Here is a 21,862-nt window from a genome sequence, read left to right on the forward strand (position 1 = left end):
AATGAACCTTGTGTTTACCAAGAGTCTGAAAGCAGATTGAGGATCTGGCCCCCAGTTTCCCCCCCCACCCCGGTGACACCGTGCTGGGCTGCAGGGGTACAGGCTTCCCATCTTTCACAGACCTCGCTGCTGGGTCAGCCACATAACCAGAAAGGGTAAAGCCTCTCCTGGGCTGCTGCTGCCTGAGACCTGACTTTTTTTATCATGTAGCTGACATTGTTATGAAATATGGCTTTACTGATGAAATGCTCCAGCTTTCGTGGAAATGCAGAACCACATTGTACGTGGTGTATGGATTGGAAAACAACTGCTGCCCGGCAGGCTAGAGGAGGACACGAGCACTGCTTTGTGATCGATACCGGCCTCGGCTTTCTGCAGCTCTGCTTGGCAAGGGACAGCCAGAAAGCCTCAAAAATCACCAGCATAAAGCCTTTTCCACTAACACTATTAAGATCAAAACATGGCTTTCTATTCCTATAACTGTGTAGAGTTTTAATTAGGTCTTTGTGACTGGAGGGATTTTTTTCTCCCTCACTTGATGCCGTAGGCTCCAAGATAGGGTTTTTTTTCATATTCCTTGACAAAATGAAACGGTGTCTTGACAAGACACAACAAAAGAGAAAGAACATCTTTTTCAGCAGAGGAAAACCAGCCTGATGATTAATCTCTGCCACCGGCGCAGTTACTCAGGTGCTGACACAGACAGCCACCTCTGGGGCCCTGGTACGTAGCCATCCAGCAGACAGCTGCCATGCTTGAAGCTGGCGTTGCCTCTGCACCCCCAGCCATGGGCAGCTGCCCTTCTGCAGGAGGTTACTGCCTGCTACGGGGTAACACGCAAAGGGGAACCAAATGTATTTGCCTCTCAGTTGCTTCCGTACAAAATCTGGCTGTTTAGCTAAAAACAGCAGTAAAGGAGTGCTCATGTAAGACTCCAAGGAGCTTTGGGGCTCTGCCTCGCTCCCCCAGCCCCACCGCACGGGCAGCACTCTCTGGCAGAGAGGCCAAACGTGCAGCTGAGGTTGAGATCACACCGAGCCTGTGCAACCCGCTCCAGAGAGCGGTCCTGCCTTGCCTGCCGTGTTTGCTCCCGTGGAGATGCTTCCCTTCCCACCTGGCTTGGGCCAGCTCCACGAGCAGAATGCTGGGCTGGAGCTTCTCCCGGGAAGCAAATGGCAGAAGGTGGGCACAGTTGGCACAGGCTGGCTCTCTAATCTCCTTTTTTTTGGGGGGTGGAGGGCGGTAATCTGGTTTGCCACACAGAAGGTTGTACCACCTGCAACCTGACTATTGATAGAATTACATTGGATTAAAAGGTAAACTTTTTCTGTACAGAGAAGATGTAGCATTAGCAATTTGGCAATTTCCTGAAACCCCCTCACACGCTTTCCCCACATAGATTTAAATTCGGTGGATGATGATATAATTGTGATCTCTTTGCTTTGTCTTTCTGGATGCTACAGAAGGGATTATTTTCTTTTTTGCACTTTTTTTTTTTTTTTGGCCTTGGTATTACTATGCTGAGGCTTTGAACAGCTGAGTTGCCTGGAAATTCATATTTCCCCAGAAGAACCACTTAGCTTGTCTGCTGATGGCAGAGAGTGCGAGCTGGCACACTTACAAAAAAGAAAGCTTATTTTACCAGCAGCAACTGTGTCTTTCATTCAACCTGGAACAGTAGACAGGAAGCCAAGGGACTGTTCAAGAAGCAATTCCAGGCAAATTACGATCTGAAATCAGCTTTGAAAGATCTGTGGTGGAAAGCAACTATATTATTTCTTTGAGTTTTTCTGTTGCCATTTTTACCCCTTTCCTTTTTTTTTTTTTTTAAGAGAATACTAGAATGAAACCAACTTTCATTCAGGAGAAAAGTATATTGATTCAGCTTCGTATCTTTCAGCTTTTTCTCCTCTCTGATCTGTGAGCACCTAAAAGGGCACTTTCCATCAGTTTAGTGAGGTGATGTGTCCCGCACCTGAAGTTTGTGCTGTTTCAGTTCTGCAGTGATTTCCATGGCTTAGAAGGATTTGTTTTTTCTTAAAATATTATATCTGAAATAGGCTTTTGTTTTATCTAGAGAGATTCTTTCATTCCTTTAATGCAACAAATTTTATTTTAATATAATATCATCTTCTTGATTCTCTGACAACTTTATTTCTACTGAACGCAGGACTGTGCCGTGTGGGTTCACTTCTAGGCAGGGAAAAAGTCTCAGGCAGCAGAAGGTACGAAGCAGTAACACTGGCTAAACAGTCCCTGTTTCCTCCCAGTTGGTGATATTTGAGAAGAAAGCAAATGTGTTACCTATGCTGAATGCTGTGCCTTTGTGTGTGTATATGTGCCTTTTCCACTTTATAATATACCTAAATTTGTAGGAGCAGAAAACCATGTAAGAATTTGAAAAGTAAAGACTGAGACAGTACCTGCAGTGTACCTGCTGCCTAGGTGGTATTATTCTCCACTAAGAGGTCAATTCTACAGTTTGCCTTTACAGTGTTTTATTATAATTAAAGTCCTGAGGAGACTGAGCAGGGATGTGCTTCTCCAGCGGTCTTGCTGGCTGGGGCTGCAGAGCCCATCCTGCTCGTGGCAGGAGGGTGCTGTTGTGGTGACCGTCCTGTCGTGGTGGCTGCTTGAATGCATGTCCTAGTGCAGAGCAGAAGAGCAAAAGTAGGCCAGGTCCCAGAAGGACTGTCCTGAGGCCATTCATTGGGCACCCGGTACCCAGCTCAGGGTACCTGCACTGCTGGGGGCATGATGGAACCATCCAGTCGCTCCTCGGCATCTCAGGGAGCATCTCTCACAGCTGTTCCATTACTGTATCGCTCATTATACCAATGTCTGAAACCATCCCATGGCAGCACAGTGAAGACCATAATAAAAATATAAATGCAACCATGCTGAATGAGCCCAAAGGTCCACCCAGCATCCTGCCTCCAGCTGTGGCCAGCAGCAGGTTCTTACAAAATAACATAGGAAGCAGAACAAATTAAGGGTTGTCAGCCACTGGAATAGGCTGCCCAGGGAGGTGGTTGAGTCCCCATCCCTGGATGTGTTTAAGAATAGGGTGGATGATCTACTTGAGAATATGGTTTAATGGGGATTAGGGATGGTTGGACTCGATGATCTCTAAGGTCTTTTCCAACCTAGAAATCTATGAATCTATGAAATGCAAAGTGATACCTTCCCAACTAGTGATTTTTTAGGGGCTTCCTGAGCCAGAGGTTGTATCCAGAGAGTCATGTTCCCTCGCCACTGGTGGACATTCATGTTCACGTGAATTTGTCTGATCCCTTTTCTAATTCATTTGTATGTTTGGCCTCTGCAACTTCCATGAGCAGTTAGTTTCACAGTTTAATTAGATGTTATGATAAAAGGTATTTCTTTCTCTTTGTTTTAATTCTGCTGCCTGGTAATTAGGATGCCTTCTAATTCTTGTAGTGGGTGGAAGATTGAGTAATTGTTCCCTGTTTACTTCGGTTATCTTCATAAACCTCTATTATCTCCCCTCTCAGCTGTCTCCTCTTTTCAGCTGAGGAGTCCAAGTCTAATTAGTCTGTCCTCATTTCAGCAAGGCTGAAGTCCAGCTCAAAATAATTGCCAAGTGTGATCTTAGCACACTTGTCCAGATCATACCTACAAACCTTTGGAGGTTTTTGTGCTACTTATAAACCAATGGACATCTTTATAAGATCTGCTATGAACACAAAGGGCATGCACAGAGTACTCGGAGCAGAAGGATAAAACAATAAAGATGTAACACTTTTTCACATAATGTCACTTTTGATCAGCTATAATGTGAAACTGAATGTTCTGGTAAAGATTGGGTGTCTGTGTATCCAGGAAACTTGCATGTGGCACAGAAATGCCTGAGAAGATGTCAAATAAAATACGCTTCAATTCTGATTACTGCAGAAGGGGTAAAATTAGGAAAGGCAGACCTTTAATTGGTAAAGTTCAACAACGGGAGTTCTATGATGCTCTCTTGTTTTCTGATGAGGTTAAACACAGCTGCCAAGGAATGAATCAGGTCATCGTGCATCAAAATCTAAGATCCTTTGAAAGGCATATATGAGTACCTGAATATAATTTACAGCTGTCAAGATTATAGAAAATCATATTAGTAAATGAACCGTGGATAGCAGAATGAATGGTTTAGACATGCTTCGTTTGCACTAGATGGATATCAAAATCCAACCTGGTTTTGGCTAAATCACAAGGAAGAGTGTTATGTCCTTTCATTACATTCTTCTCCATGTTACAGAATGTGTTCTTTGCAAACTAATCTTTTAATATTCACATCCATTACTGTATGTAAAAAGAGGCCTGCATAACCTACTGCATATATGTATACGTGCTTTAAAATCAATTTGTCGTTTTCATAAGCCAAATTAAGAATGAGATTGTGCTGACTCCAGAAGGATTCTTCAGGCATGAGGCTACAAATCTGCTGAAATGTTCTGTATAGATTTCAAGTAAAGTGGACTTATTTTAGATTTCATATGTAACCATGGCACTGCAATGTACTATATATTCAAAATAATCTCAGCAGCCACAACACCCCTTTGGTCAAAACTACGCACAAAATTGTGTGCAAAACCTCATCAGTGTCTGAACTTCTGTTCAGAAGCAACTTTTCCATCTGACAGTAGTTGTCTCCCACCTCCCATACACACAAACTGTGTTTTCACTTACCGGTGGCTGTCGGGGTGCCGGGAGTTTGGATTGTTCCAGGAACTTGCAGGGCGGTGGCTTTTTGGCCTCCTGGGCTCTGGGTCCACCTCAGTGTAGGCTGCTCCCTTCTAGTTTGTAGAAACTTTGGAAGTACTAGGGGACTGTTGGAATTGGAGGAAAATCAAATTTTGAAACATCTAAATCTTCTGTGAAATAAAACTGTCTTTCTTTACTCAGCTCTAATTATGAGGCAGATTTCAACTGAATGTTTCATCATATGCAGAAATGTAATAACCTTTATACACCAGAGATTTAAGTTCTGTGATAAGTCCCAAAGTTTCAGAAGACTTTTAGACCTAGAACATGAGTGTTGTGAGGGCTGCTTAAGGGTGATGGAGGGAAGTTCCTAGATGGATATGTAGTATCTTAAAAAGAAAGAAAATACATGCTGAACACTCAGCTATGTAAAGAAAAACAGAAAAGATAGACAAAATAAGAAAAAATTGAAGGTGTGCTGTTTATAAACCCTGAAGACTAATGAACCATCCAGATCTTGCAGCTTTCAACGTGGAAAAACAGGACGTGAAAACACAGACAGGCATCCGAAGAGTGGTGGTCCACTGCCTTTGACCTTGCTCCTTGTGGGCCTCCTGTGCCCAGGCAGAAACCGGGCAGTGAGGAGTAGGGTGGCCCATGTGTGAGTGTCCTGATTGTGTTCCCAGAGGTGCGCAGTACTGGGCACTTGGAGCAGGTAAGTGTATTTCAGGCAATTTCTTCACTCTGGAGACAACACTTGGTGGACTTAACCTTGGTTCTTCTGGTTTAAAAAAACAAACAAAGAAACAAAAAACAAAACCGAAAACAAACAACAAAAACCCAACCGAAAAAACAGGTCATACTGCCTTGCCTTATTTCCCCTTCGTTGTCTTGCACAAATGAAGTGCCGCCTCATCCAACTGAGTGTGAATTATCTCCTAGTTAGTCAGCAGTGCTTGGAAAAATCTTGCTACAGCCAGCATCTTCTAAACTGCTTAGTATTTTCCACATTATGAAGGTTATTTGTCCAGTGACTGCCACCTGCCTCCTCCTTATTCTTCTTCTAAACTAATAAAAAACATAGCTATTAATACATTCAAGGAACCTGGTATAGTCCTTCCTAGATCTTTAACAGATATCCTGCTACTTGGTTATGGAAAATTGGTTCTCAAACTGCTGAAACTGAAAGAAAACTCCCTCATGTAGCAAAGCCAATCATCCAAATGTTCATTCAGCAACAAACTAAAAAATAATTCAGACTCCGGGATAGAGTGCCACATCACTGCTTTCTTCTTTGCTTTTCTAAAAGCAATGTAATGTCCTCAGTTAGGGGTTGGGACTAGATGATCTTTAAGGTCCCCTTTCAAGCCAAACTACTCTACGATTCTATTCTACAATTTATCTTAAAGCAACTATAGTGACCTTCCTGTTTTGATATATCGGAATATATTTCAAGGCACACATTTGAGGAAATCAATATCCTCATATATCATTGATGGTGGGCTACTCTGTCACCTTTAGAATTCAGAAGGCTGGCACAAGGACACAAGTTCTCCATGAGGATGATCTCTTGAGTAACCTATAGATGAACACAAAAGTTTCCTCTTGCAGGTAGCTGAAAAAATTCCTGAGGTTTCTGAAGTGTGGGGCTACTGATGAGTGACACACTGAGGCAGATAGAAACGTGTTGGTCTTGAGCGTTCATCTGCTTGTCACTTATGAGTGCAAAATGGATTTGCAGTGCAGCTCAGGACAAAACCAGTTTTACAAACGCTGAGCACAGGTGTAAGCGATTACCTGGGCTGGGTGTTAGCAGGAAACAGATACTGACATGGCAGCAATTTCTTAACTCCTCCCTTCCTTTCTGCTGGCTTGGATATCAAGAAACAAATTAGAATACATCAGTGGCTCACCTCAAGGCCCATGAAAATGTCTTCCATCTTGTACATGCGATGCTGTATTATGGAGCTGGTGACCTGCTCCCTCCATCTCTGTTTCATTTTGTTTTTCACATTTGGAGCACTACAGGTGTGTTGTACAGTATAACTGTTGAGTAAAGCAACAAATCAAAGCCAACACGTAGAAGTAGGAAATGCATCCATCAGGCAGTACAGACTTAACCTCCAGTAGATTGTACTTGCCTTGATGTTTGTCAGCACGAATTATATGCTCTTACATGCATCTGTGTGATTCCTGGCTGGTCTATTTTACGTGTCTGTACAAGAACCTTGTTTTCCTTGCAGCAGTGTGCCCCAGGTAGGTCTGATCCTCTGGCAAAGAGCAGAATTAGAGTCAGTGGGGCTGTGTCAATATAGCAGCAGACATGCTGGGGTGGCAGGACTGTTATCAGTGATTGCTAATAATGCAGCAGGGCAGTTCCCAGAAACACCTGCCGAGTGCCAGGCCCTCACAAAGCTGCTTCTAATATAACCTGAAGCAAGAAACAAGGTTTATTTTGGTCAGTCTGTGGCTCTTGTAATTAGAGATGATTCTGTAATTTTAGAAATCAGATATCATCTTCGTTAACAAAATTGTTCACCAAGTATATACAAAGGTGTAGAAATGGTGACATGGAACACAAAGTGCTGGAACATATAGCTTTGATATAGTGACCATTTTGTGTGTTAACGATCACGAACTTCCGTGCACTAAGAAGCAGGTTTTCCTTGCTGGGCTTCCTGCAGATCTAGCACAAGGAGAAAAATAACATCTATTAATTCTCTGATCTGGAAAGTAATAGATTTTTCAGGCAATATCCCTGAAGAGAAAAAGAAGAAAAGAACATAATTTATTGCATGCTACAGATGTAATGCAGTGACAGTAGATCCAGCAGATGTTATTCTGTGTCTCTGCTTCTCACTTTTAAGAGCTACACACGTATTAGTAGTTTAAAATTCAAGCTTTAATGAATTGCATTTTGCAGTATCACATCTTTAACTCAATTACCCACTAATTAGACCTTCCATTAAAACACAATCAAAATCTCAGGAACTTGTATAAATTTTAAAAAAGTAAAACAGATTTCACTTTGTATTTTCATTACTTCAAACAAGTTTCACAGGATAACTCAGCCACTGGGAAGAGTCAATTGTACCTTAACTTGAAATGCCAAAAACTCACTGTGGTTTACCCGCAGATGTGACAGAGGAAAGAGGAAAACCAGCCTCACATCCCTTTATGGGCTCTATGTAAAGATTCCCCCTGTCTGGTCCATGTCACAGTCACTGTACACCAGCGCTCCACCACAGAGCTCACACCTTGCTCCTGAAACAAGGGGTTTTCTGGCTCATGCAGATCGCACTAACGAGTGGGTCAGTTCTCTGACCTGTCACTTAAGTGAACTGAGGCATCAATTCCACTGTGGCGGAACTGATGCTTCCCTTCCTCATGGCTCACTGGGAGGCTACAGATCCACCATGACTAGGTGGAACTCTTCTACAGGCGAAGACCATCTGTACACAGCCCTAAACCTGGCAGGACAGAAGCTTTGAGGGCTGTAGCATTTCTGACACCAGCATTTGCAGCAGTGGCTGCTGCCCACCATGCTGCCCACCATGCTGCCCACCACTGGGACTGGTCCACTCAAGTAAGCAACAGCAGAATTGAATTACGAGATTTTCAAGAGTCTTCCCTATGAAAATGGCTTTGTTTACATACAAGCTGCCGCTTATGCTCAAAATGCGTAAGCTGAAGAAGAGCATTTCTTTGCAGCAAGGTCTGGCTGTGAATTTGCTTTCTTCCTTTGCAGATCCCCCTGGATCTACTCTATTTCCTCCTGCGTGTAGTGCAATTAAGAACTGAAATGGGAACATGATTGCCTAACCCAACACTGAGGCCTCTGTGGACGGGCACTTCATTCCTCTTGTATCTGTTGTAATGGCGGCTCCCCACATCTATTCCCTCAGTGCCTTGCCGTACCGCACTCGCTGGTGAGAAAGTCATTACCCTTCTCAGGGAATAGCTGCGTGGCGTGCAGTTGTCAAAGGCCTGAAAAGACAAAAAGCTGTTACTTTTGAAAGAAGAAGAAAAGAAATGGGAAAGCAGTTTTTGGAAGCTGCAGCAGTTTTCTCAAGGACAGCTGTAAATGGCACTTACTGCATACAAACGGAAGCCAGCAGTGATGACAAGAAAGCAACAAATAAACAAGTCGACAACAATGCCAACAAAAAAGTATTCTGCTGCCAAGAAAATACTTCTCATTAGCATAATTATTGCTTAGAGTTTCGACTCCAAATGCCACAAACAATTTGAAAGTTATGTTATGCTTAAATATTTTGTCATTTTTTGGCAAGAAGGCAGGCTTAGGGAGAGCAGAGCACGAATGCCATCTCTCCCTTTATCTAAAAAGGCAAGTCCCTTGTCTGAGGAATTACCCTCCTGTATTGCCAGGCTGATGGCAGCTCCAAACCTGTTAGAAACAAACATGACCCCCCTCAAGTGGAGGGAGTTGTGCCAAGTTGCAGCAGAAGCAGCTTTGAGATTTTAAGCCACACGATGCTGAAAACAGAACCAAGGATTTTCACCAAAAAGAATTTCATACTAGACTTTTCACTCCCAGGAAAAGTTTGGTAAAGGCACAGAGCTAAGATCTGGTCAAGGAAAAGTCTTCAGGCTTTGTTTTTCATAGATACTGCTTCATCTGCTTCTGTTCTCAAAGCTTACGGTGTACGTACACAAAATCTAGGGACCAAGAAGGACTGTGAGGAGAAGTATAGTGTCAGCTCAGAAGGAAGCAAAAGAGCGAGCAGTTGGGACTCCCTCAAGCCAGAGAGAAGCAAGAGGACTGCATTTCACAGTCTTCCCAGTCCTCAAGGCACTGCTCTCAAGTGTGTATAAAATTACCCTGTAACCCTCCAAATGTAACCTCAGGTTCAGATAGTGAAATATCTACGTGAAGACAGTAATTTTTACCTAGCCTGATCCATTCCCTTTATCTAGGAACATAGGTATCGGTGTTTTGAGAAGCAATGACATTCTTGAGTCTTTTACTGAATAGCATATTTCTGCCTAAATACTGCACTTTCTGCTCCTAAGGATGGTCCATATCTTTTTCAACATAAATTTAAGGGAGCTTTGCTGGTAGCTTCCCTGGGATTAAAGTCCTGAAGCTGAGTGAGTCATGTATAATGCATCTTCTGAGAAGACCCATCAATTAAAAACAAGGTATGCTGGAGGAAAGTGCTCTGGCAGCGACTCACCATCTGAAGGACCTTTCGGAGTCAAGTCCACCCTTGTTTCATTGCAGGGGCCCACTGGGGCATTACCTTTGAAAATCGATTCTTAGGCATGACAAATGCTCTCAGCTTACAGAGCTATGGACTATGGTAGGCACCGAATTGCTGCAATGCTGCTGTGGCTTTTGTTGAGTCTGTTCATAGCTGGTGGCTATAATTAGCAGAGCCCTTTATGCAGCTATCATGTCCCTGAGAGAAATCGATGCTGCAGCATTGTTTTACCTTCCTTCCCTTGCCTCGACTTCTGTAAATTGAAATGCAAATGCAGCCATGAACAGCAGGCTTTGAACCATATTTTATAGAGCTTCACTAATGTACTACAACGTTTCAGCTGTAGTACAAGATGGTGGGGAATAAAGATGTATGCTCAGGTAATTGCCTGGGGAGACTTCAGGATTGGAAATCTTTAACAAGTTAGACAGATGTTGATCAGGTATGACACCGTATAATTTATCCAGTTGGTTTGTCTAGAAGCCCTCCAGAGGTCCCTGCTTTCCTTATTTTGCAATGATTCTGTCCATGTGGGATGATCATGTTACCTACAAATAGTTTGGCAAACTGGAGGACCAATAAAGCTTAATTGGGCTTCTGCGTGGATTCCCTTACCTCTAATGAAGTGGATGGTACTTACAATTTTTTCAGAAAAAGCATGTACAGAAAAATCTCCCTCCACACAGTTTTCTGCTATTGTAAATCTTATAGGACCAGAATACCTCTGAGACCTCCATAGATTTGATTGAAATTGGCTGTTTAGTATAATAGTTGACACACCTACTTGCAAGTGAGTGATCATGCGAGCCTTATTACACCAGGAAATCAGGTTGAAATACAAAGCTGATGCAGCAACCTTATCTGGCAATTTAACAAATGACCGCTCTGCGGGGAAAACAGGAAGATGTACATAAGGTTTTAATTACACTGATTACAGAGTGGATTTTTTAGTCCATTGAAGCCATGATTTTGTGATAATCAGGCAATGTAAAGCCATCAGAAGCTCCTCCTAACATTTTCTCATTTATTTTGTGTCGCTGGATTAGAGTAAAGGAACCTGAGTGTACCAGTGTATCTGATTCCTTTATAGTAGGCATCACTGGTAAACCAACCAGGGATTGTAATATGTACTAAGAGCTTATTAAGTGGGATTAAAATAGGGCATGGATTAGTAGTGTGAATTTCAGGTGGAATTTTATTTTTGTGTGCTTCAACACCACCTAAACCTGAAGGCAGGATGAGCACTGCCTGTGATAACTCGTGCATGAGTTCAGTGCTGATGATTTCTACTTACAGACAGTAGAAGTCTTGGGACTGTATTTGGCCTTCTGTGTAACAGTGCAAGAGTGTGTCCACTCTAACATCTCAGAAAATCACAGGAGAACATACCAAGGAATGTTAGTTACCTGTGGTTTTTCATAAATCTCTCTTTAAACAGTGAAAAGTAAAAGGGGAAGTTGAATGAGGAAGTTCTGTGAATCTCAAAGGTTGTTGCAGACGATCATTAAGAAGTGAGTCTTAAAACACAGGAGAGGGATCTTATCAGGGAACGCATCCTTATTAGAGCAGACAGTGATGCATTTCATGTCCTGTGGAGGAAGAAACTATCCCTCTTTCCCACATCTTCTGCTGACGCAAGAGGGATAGCCAGTAAAGTCACAGGAATCACACTGAGAACAGGTCAGAGGAGCTAACGGGACACTGTGTGGATCTATCTAAAGAAATGCAAGGTATTAAACCAAAACTGACCAAGAGATTCCAGTTTGTCTTTCTGCTGTGGTCTTTGCTTTTCCCAAATGGTGCACTGCTTGTTTTCTCAGTGTGCATACATACAGTTCCATACAAATTGGTTCCCAGGGTTTCTGAACAAGAAAGGTGTGGATGACCAAACGGCATTCATGGCAGAATTAGATAGAAATAATTTGCTCAGCTATCTTTCACTTGCCTCCAGTAGGTCTTTGCTTCTGACTAAATGCCAAAACGCTGCCTGTAAAATAACGAGTGGGAGGTATGTGGGAGTTCGAGACCACAAACAGGCTAAGGAAAGAACTCTGCACTGATGGTTGCTGGACCTTTTTCTGGAGAGGCTAAAGCTGTTAAAACTGCCACTCAAGCTTCTCCTGTGCTCCTTTCCGTGCATGCATTAAGAAGAATCAACCAGGGGAAGCCACTGGGATTCGATGTTCCTAGCATGATTCCAGCCGATTTAATAGGTAGGGTGGAGGCCAGTGGGAGCAGACCCTGGAAGCAGAAGTTAAGGTTATTTGCCCATTCAGTGGCTCAGGACCTTCTGTTGTCCTGTCTTATCCACTGACAGTTTTTGCCAGTCTCCAAGACGGGCAGTGATGATTCTATATGCCTGTTTCCAGATTGAACTGGGGGCATGAGCTCTCTACCCTTACTCTAGTTCAAAATGGTGAGGGAAACGTGCTGCCTGCATGCTGCCCACCCCTCTACCCTTTTCTGGGACATTTCTGCAGAGCTGGAAGGCTGAACAGAGCGTGCTGCTGGGAACAGCAGCACACAGAGAGCTCCATCCCAGCTAGGCTGCTCTAGGAGGGGCAGGGCAGTGAAGAAAATACTATTTGGATGTTTGTTTTTAATTAGCAGTCTACAGAAAAAACTGCCATGTGCCCTCACACACAAAATAGTTTTCCCCTTCGTTTTCTTAAACTTTCTGGTGCCATCCATCAATAGCACAGGGTGTACTAATGCTGGACACGAGCCCACAGTAGCCGGGGTAGGTAGTGCTTTAATATTCCATACCCGGTCTGCTTGTCCGAGCTGTTTTCTCTCTTTTCACACCCGTACACCAGGGCTTTCCTCATGTGATGGCTGGAACGCTCCCCCCAGACTACTCTGCGTACAGACAATCCATGCTTCTTTCAGAGCCCAGGCAGCAGATGCAAATGATCAAGGATGCATAAATCTTCAGAAGCGAGGGAAGAAGGCAAGGCTGGTACACGATGAAAGGATGAACCACTGGTCTCTGGATATCTTATTGTCTCGCCTTCCCACTGGCTATTTTAGCAGACTGATCCTATTTCAGTAGCTTTTTGAGGTATACCAACTCTACAGTTCTCTGCTGGTTCCTGTTAACAAAACAGATTCTTGCCAGGGATCATTGCTGATTAAAAAATTAAGACACAAGGGTGAAATTGATCAAAATGTCTTTTGATTTCCTAGTCTTTAGATGCATGAAAGCTTAGCTCGGGATTCAGGAAAACCATATCTGTGCTGATGTGTGTTATGTTTGCTTCATCCAGCCGCTGAAGAAAAGAGGCTTCACTCTCTTTGAAGTTTACCCTTCTGAGCTTAGTGCTGGTACAAGCAACTGAAGTGGCAGCTTTGCCTTTGAAGATGCCTCATTTCTGTCTCAGAGTTTCCTTCATTTTTTCTCTTGGAAGCTGATGAAGTTAAGGGAATACAGAGACAGCGTGAACTCAGTATCAGTAAGATTCTAATGTCCTAGTGATAAGAACACTGTAAGAACCCGCGTGGAGAAGTAGCAGCAGCAGCAGCAGGCTTCATCACATCCATCTCTGACGGAAAACACTTTATTTCCCCTGGTCTCTCCACAGAGTGTTGCGGACTGAAACAAAGGGGGACTTTCACACTACCTGCATCGAGGCCTTAGTTCAGATGCCCAGATGAATGGGTTGGTTCCCCTCAGAGACTCCTGGATCTTCATTTATTCTATTGCCTTCTGGACGGGACTCCTCACCATGACTACAGAGGGATGAGCCTTGTAACTCAGGACTGCCATTAGGTACATAAAGCCAGATGTTGCAAATACCCTACAGCTCCCCATCAAATACATTCAGTCTCCACAATTCCTCTAGCTCCTTTGAGATATGTATTACTGGAGCCATTACATCATGTCTTTTACATTTTCCAATTACTCTTTCTGTGTTCTTAATCAGCAATTAATTTTACAGCATCATTCTGAATTCCTGATTATTCAAACTTCTTTTCTTTATTTAATACACTATAAACAGATGTAAAAAAAAAAAAAACCACAACAAACCAGTCAGCCTCTCAGCCATTTTGGATCATCATTAATTTCATCCATTTCTCCTTTGTAATTGCTTTGTTATCTCTCTAGCTCTATTCCCACTTCAATATATCAGGAAAAAAACCCACCCAAACCAGCCTTCTGGTTTCTCCTAGCCCCTTTGGCAAACGGTAACTCATTCTGGGGTTTTAATTGCATTTTTAATTAAGGCTGCTACAACCCTATTGGCTCTGAGCCATTCATCACGCACAGTATTTTTTAGCATGCAGCGCAGTGCAAGCTCGTCGGCAGGGACAGCTTTTCATCGAGGCTGTAGGGACAGAGCAGAGCACATAATGCTATCTGCTTAGGACCTTGGGCGGGGAATAAGGAGATGTTAGTTAATTTCGTAGCTGTCTCACACGTTTGGGTTTAATTTAGTCGCCTCATTGCTGTCCCAGTTCTCTGCCTGTGAAATAGCCTCTCTCTCTTATCAACTAGTTGCGTGCTTTAGCAAAAGCCTTCTGCCTTGGTTTAAGCACTCCACCATTCATCAGTGGGTTCTTTGCCACGTGCCCTCACACAGGCACCAAGCAGCCCTCCCCTGCCCCAGCCTCAGCCCTTCTGGCACTTGCAGGATGCCAGGACAGCTGCCGTCTCTCATGCACGTGCCACAAACCCACACCAGCTGCCTGCCCGTGCCTGGAACGCTTATCTACTGCACAGAGCCTGACAACAGCTGGAGCGATGTGGCTGCCTGTCCGTACCTAAAACTTCCCCTTCCTCTGCATGCGTTTGAACATCCTTCATGTGACCCAGGACGGGAATACGTGCTCTTTGCTGAAAACAGAGAGAAGATCCCTTTTGTCCCTGCAATCGTTGCAGTTGTACCACCTCAAGCACAGCAGTCATACATCATTAATGCCCAGCTAGCCCAGAGGACAACTATTACAGGTGGGTTCAGTGATTCACTATTACTTCACTGTATGTGACTCATCTCTCTGACCCTGTGTTAACATAAAGTCCAGATTTGTGTTAACAGGAGTTGTGTTTAAACAGTTGTAAGTGAATGCCCTTGACACTGCAGTCATTAAAAACGGCATTATTTCATTTCCAAGAGTGCAGAGATTTTAGCTTTCATATCCTAGCCAAATTCTAACTTGAGTATTTACTTTTTGCATCTCAGAATGATTTCTGTCATTTTTACTGGCAGCTATTGTTTCACTTCCTACTCTAAACCCTATTGGGTTGCTCATCTACTGTGCATAGTGCCACATAGAACGAAGCTTTTAGATATTTGTATATTTGGAAAACATTGTGAGAAGAAAAGCCAGTATGTAATGTTAAAATCTAAGAATATTTCTTACTCGTAATTTATATATTCCTCCAACTGTTTTGAGAGGTACTGATGTTTATAAAATGCTCTGAGTTTCTCTGATGAAAAGCGAGCTGTAAGAACAGTCACTGCTTTTAATCACAAATGAACCTGAGGTGTCATAATCACTCTGGCCCCAGATTCAACAGATTTCACAATGCATTAGAAAAACATAACTAGCTATATGACTGCAGAGTAATTAATTCAGTAATTTCAGCTTCTTCAGGAAAATCCATTCAGGAAGAAATTTGTTAACCAAGTTTCTCACTGGCAGCCAGGAGTTTCTGAAAACCACTGAGGCCCGAGCTGAGTCAAGCACAGTATTCAGGGCGCTGGTATCAGATGAGCCTTTCCTGTAGTGAACTCCTTGGCCAGGATCTGAGGAACAGCTGATCACAAGCTGGAGCCCACAGGTTCCCCCTGGCCAATGGGAGCAATCTCAATGATGAGAAATGGAGCAGCTGCACAGAATATCTCCAGGAATAATTCATAAATAACTTTCAAAAAATTATTAGCATTTCAAAGGTAGTTTCCAGAGAAAACTACCCACTCTGATATGGCACCCAGTAAGGTTTACTCCTGTGAGTCTAGCTCTCAGAAGACATTTATCCAATAAAAGTGTCAGGAATTAGACAAGTCCCAAATACCAATTTTTCAGTGCCTGTTGTTATCCCCTGGAGCCATTCATATTCACAGGCATTCCCATGAATAAAGGGACATTTTTCTCCAAGCAAGAAATAATCACAGGCTAATGTTATATCAATAACTGTAACGTCAATTCTTTCTCTTTCCCTTAAACACATACAGGATCAGATAGAAAGAGTTTCAGAGCCCAAACAGACTTTCTCCCAAGCAGCAGAATACCAGGATACAAAATGTAAGTGAGGCTTATCCATTCATCACAGCTAGTTGTTCTTAGATTGTGTAGACAGCAGGCATTTTATCACACCCTATACAATCACGCTTCGTAAGAACTTACTCAAGGTACCACCATGCTTCCTAGGTTCCTCACTGAGAATCACTACTGAAGTACAACCCTTAAACTTCCCTAATTAAGGAAAAAAAAAATGGGGAGGTACTCTGGGAAAACGAGGACGAGGAATATATAACTATAGGCAAGCTGCCCTCTTAGCTTAGCTCTATATTGGACCATGAACAAGGCTCAGTGTCTGTAAACCAACAGATATTCATAGTGTTTTGGCTTATCAGACTTGGTGCTGCAGAGCAGAAACATATGAGTTGAGCTGATTTCACAGGGAGGCTTAACATCTCCTAACAGTGCAGTTGTAGGTTTTACCAGCTCAGGCTCAAAGCCCTCTAAAAATCACCACATTGCTTCTACACCCAAGCTTAACACCTACATACATGCTGTTCAGCAGGAATCACAAATTAATCCTTGTGATGTTGTCCAAGATGGCAAATCCAGATGACATATAAAGAGCTTTAGTTCTGGTTGTCAAGAATATTTCTGCCTTCTGAGCTGTTGGGACAGATAAATGACAGCAGTATTTGTCAGTAAAATTTTTGGCCTCCATAGCTTTGGGAGGTAATTGAGGAAGCCAGGCTTAGTGATATAGTGATATTTCTTAGAACTTCACCAAACCTCTTTTAGAAGCCTTTAATGTGTAATTATTTGTAGATCCCTGTCAGTGATTCATTAATGTAATTGATTTTTTCAACAATTCTTGAGTTTCACAATATTCACACTTACTGATATGTGCATACTAAATTCTTTCAGCTTCTGCTTTTTCTTGATAGTGAAAACTTTGCTTTCTAAGTGTTTTTTATTTTTCCTTTTCATTACTTTTTTCTTTGAAAGAGCATTTTAAAAGAACTGTTCAATACAACAATATTTATTAGAAAATGATAACCCTTGCAGGCTTTTGAAGTACCCCCTGGAGATTAAAGGAGAATTGCATCTTCTGTAGAATGTTACAGGCAGTCTCAAGAGTATTGCCTGAGGATATTCATAACAGTTCAGAGATTTCAACAGTAATTTTCAGTAGAACTTTTGGAGTGTGTCTATAATTCTCTCATAACTTTAATAAGGCCTCTTGGGACAATCTTAGCTCATTCTATTTGTTGATGGATTTGTTGTGCTCCATTTCCTTGAAAGCTCATGGTCTGAAGGCCAGATTGTTACCTGTCTGAGACCTTCTCTTTACATTATCTGGGCAATATTAATGGGCCTTAGCATGAGCATATAGGCAAAAATGGAAAATAGGTACTATCTCTTTGTATTTGAGAAGACACACAGATGAGACTTTCAAAGTCAAGGGAAGGAACTACTACTGTGGTTTCAGTGGGTGTTGAGCCAGGCCGTTTCCAGAAGGAGAAGTTTCTTATCAATTTTTCCACCTTTGGGTAATTTCTGTAAGCCTCTCCTGGTTGCTTCCTGTCCTTCGCATTTTCTTAGTTCGTCTATTTTTAAACAACCAAATAGACACACTATTATAGTTCAATTTGTTCTTCAATATTGATTTTTCAGGCTGACATATGATTTGCTCCCATGGCTGTTCACAGTGACAGATCTTTGGAGCCAGGAGTTCTTGACAAAAGAAATCATGTCGTTCCATCCAGCCACATTGTCTGGAAGCCAGAAGGGCCAGGCAGGCTGGGTCACCTGAGCTGCTCACGCTGGAAACAGTGCCTTTACTTACATGACAATTTAGTGAAAGTCCACTATATATGTCCTAATTAGATTTGAAATATCTGAACTCACCATTGTACGGTACAAAATGTGCTAAAATGGGAGATGCTGCCTTACCTACCTAATGTCAAAAATGACAATGTTCTTTTTTTCTTTTTATGCCAGGGTTTGAAGTTAACAGTTTAATGAGGTTAAAGTTTCAAGTACAGTCAGAATTCATTTGGGCTGAGGTGTGATTTTTACAATTCATTCCTGACTAACAAGGGGAACTATTTCTACTGAAAATCAGAGGTCCTGAAGGAAAAGTGTTTCCACTACATTATATTTCAACTGATTTAAACACAAATCCAGCAGTGGCTGAACACCTGAGAACAAGCAGTACCTGGTGGAGCTGGGGCTGCAGCTCTGCTCTTCTCAGGGATGGAGGCACTCACATCTGGAACACAGATGGGATAAGCCATCTACATTGGTCATGTTTACTCTGATCAACGCTGGCTAATGATCTGACCTTGTGCATCTCTACCCACCATTCCCTCCACTCCCTGTCCCTGCTCAGAGACTGATTTGGGGGCCATATCTAAGCTGGTCAAATGTTAGAAGTGGACTGGAAGATGAGGGGGAAAGGATCATGGAGGCTTCCTCGTGCTGTGGTTGCTACTATGGGAGTGCACATCACCAGGACACATGGCAGAGCCGAGGTGGCCAGGGGACACAAAAGCTCCCTCATGTCCCTTCCCTATTCCCAGGCTATCCACCCCATCCACACACTACGTGCTGTAGGTGTACCCAGAAGACACTAAAGCACAGCAATGTCTTGACAACTAGATGAAGCATCAATATGATGTCAACAGTTTCTTTAGGAATCACTTTTTACTCTTCAGTTTCTTCATCAAAGAAACAAGCCTCAATTTGGAAACAGCCATTACAAGTGCATAAGTAAAAAACCTAACCTTAAAAGTGACAGCATTATTTTGGTATTACAGATAAATTACGTATAAATTTCATTTCAATAACTTTTTTTCTTTATTTGTATAGTAAGACCACAGAATGAAAGAAAATATTACAATTGCTGAAACAACAAATTACGACTGCGACCTAAATGGAGTAAATAACATTTCACATATACAAGAGTCACTTGTAAAATACGAAATACAGACATTTATAGTAAAAAATTGTATTATTCTTAGCTACAGATGAATCATTTTCCTCTCAAACTTACAGGATGCAACAATACATAGAGAAAAGCAAATGATAACAAATTATTCTACTAGAATAAGAGGAAACTAGTAAACAACTGCCTCAACTACTAGATTATCTTTTATAGCTAATAAAAAGACATTCTCTCCTGAAAGCATGCCATGGGGTTGTAATTTTCATAAGAGGAAGGCTGCACTCTGAAACTATGCATATCATAAGGATATACTCTTCTCATACTCTGCAGAAATGCTAAAATGCACTGAAAGGAGTGACATTTAAATCTATAAACAGATTTTCAAACTCAGCAGTCAATGTAATTTCCTTTGTAGTTTAGTGAAGCTATATTTAAAATAGTTTTCTTGATTATTCTACTTTCATAACCAAACCCATTTCAATATCAAATGATGAGGTGAAAATTCAGTTTTCTGCTTCAACATCAAGCAGAAGAAATATGTCTCAGGGAGTTCATTTTGGGCAGCTGGAGGGGAGATCATTTCCTGCTGCAAAGCATTGTGCCATTTGTCAACAACTTAAGTTATTAAAGAAGTACCTTGGGAGCAAATTCACGAAAGTATATTGTACAACTGTGTGTAAAATGCCGTGATATATATTTTTCATAAATATTTAATGCTTTAGGATAGTTACATCCAGCTTTTTTTTCAGTTTGAACTTCCCAGAAAACAGGCAGGTTTTATATGATCCTGTGATAATGGCACATTTTGTTCTCCTGAAATAATATCACATGATATGAATGGGAATGTCTAAGCAGAGAGAAGCCTGTGGCTAAAAATTTCAGAGTGCCTACCTTCAAGTTTCTGAATTGGTGTTTAGAAAACTAAGCACATGTTACTTGGCTTCCGTAAGGTGCCATGCTGTTACGGGTCCTTCTACGTAAGGCTTCTTTGTGTCTGTTGTCCTCTTTCTTTGCCTGGGGAAACAGTCATCCCCGGTGTATGTCACACATTTCCACCACAGCCTGGATGCTGTGATAAATTGCTAAGGCCAGCTCTCCTTGAAGTGTTATGCTGGAAAGTAAGAGCTGCACACCAAAAGGATTTTTCATCATTGATGCTTCCACTGAAAACAACCGTTGTTTCTTAGTGGGGGATAACGATGGGAAACGCTCCGTCATCAGCAGAGGAGGGTGTCACGTAGAAAGGGCCAGTGGTGACTGGCAATGGAGCTGCTGGGACATGGATGAGTTTTGGACTTGCCTGCTTGCATACAAACATCGAGAAAAGCTTGCAAGAAGTACTAATAAGTAAAGCGTGTGGCCCAGAAAAGGAGTCAGGTAAGACTCCACCAGGGGACAAAACTTGCTGGCGCAGACCAGCTTGGAAATTGGATATCCCTTCCACATGCTGTAAAAAAATACACTTTGCCTGTGTTTTGTACGCAGTCTTATGTGCTGGCAGCAAATGCCTGATTCCATCATTGTTTTCTCTTCCAAGCAGTGATTTCAGTCACTGGGGATTAGAGGTTAGGAGGCAGGCAAGTCCTTCATGAGACTGCAAAAAAGTAATGCTATAAGCTCTACTTGTCAACTTCCCAATGATTTCGGTAGGGTTTGGCTGGCAGTCTTGGCTATGTTATTAAACGCCTGCCTGCATCTCACGGTGACAGGGGTTCAAAAAGTGATCTTCTGTTTCTATGACTCCATTTTCCAGATATAAAATGAGGAAAACAGAATTTCCTCACTCAAAGTCTGTTGGGAGATTAAAGGCACTGAAACGTTCTCTCTTTTCAGTGCTCAAAATCATTAAGCTGCTCAGTAATTACGGCATGATAATATCATATAATAACTTAGATAAATTTGGTGGCTGAATAGATTTGATAATAGCACGAGGACAGAATTACGCAATAACATACTGAGGAGAAAGTTCTTTGCAACCCTAGACCTAATTGCTATAATTTTGTATATTAGGAACAACCACTATCATTTTTGTCTTAACCCATTCTGTGATTCTTGTCATTGTTATTAGCTGACAAGGAGTACTTCTCTTCTAGGTGCTTTAAACAGTTTAAGGCAACTCCACAAGATCCTTTCACTAGTTTTGGCTAAGGGAGACTTATTTTTACTGATATTCTGACAGGACAACTTTCAGGCTCTAGCTACTGGATGTATATTCTTCTTGTCTTCTCATGCTTATTTCCTTTGTTTGACCGGACTGAGAATCCTTTGAGGACGGAGAGGTCTATTCAGCACTAACCTAAATGCTTAATATCAGTGAAGCTTAATGTTTAATATATATCACCGTGCATCATTCTTACAAAAATCTTGCTGAAACCTTCTTTTATCACAGTCTGATTCATCCTCGGTTTGGCTCCTTGGAACATTCTATGCCTATTCATTATTGTAGTCAAACTTCAAATTAACCAATGAAAAGTATACAGCCCAAGAGCTCCTTCTTCTAGAAACAATACTTTTCCTTTGAATTCAATAATGGATTTTGGATGTACTGAATTTCATCAGCAGATTCGCTTTTTCTCACCACTGCACTGTTGGAGGCAAATTGAACTCTGATAAAGCTTTTTCAAAAAATGATACTTCATGTGTGTGGATCCAGCTTATCCAGCTGCTAGGAATTGTGGCAGCTAGGAATCAATTAATCAGCTACCTTGAAGTTAACGCCCTTTCTACAAAAGGTGGGCCGTTTCCTCCTGGCTGTGGGAGAAGTGACAACCTGCTTTAGAGCTGCAGCCTTCTTCTG

The sequence above is a fragment of the Tauraco erythrolophus genome, chromosome 2 (genome assembly GCF_009769465.1).
Source record: "Tauraco erythrolophus isolate bTauEry1 chromosome 2, bTauEry1.pri, whole genome shotgun sequence".
In the NCBI taxonomy this organism is placed as follows: domain Eukaryota; kingdom Metazoa; phylum Chordata; class Aves; order Musophagiformes; family Musophagidae; genus Tauraco; species Tauraco erythrolophus.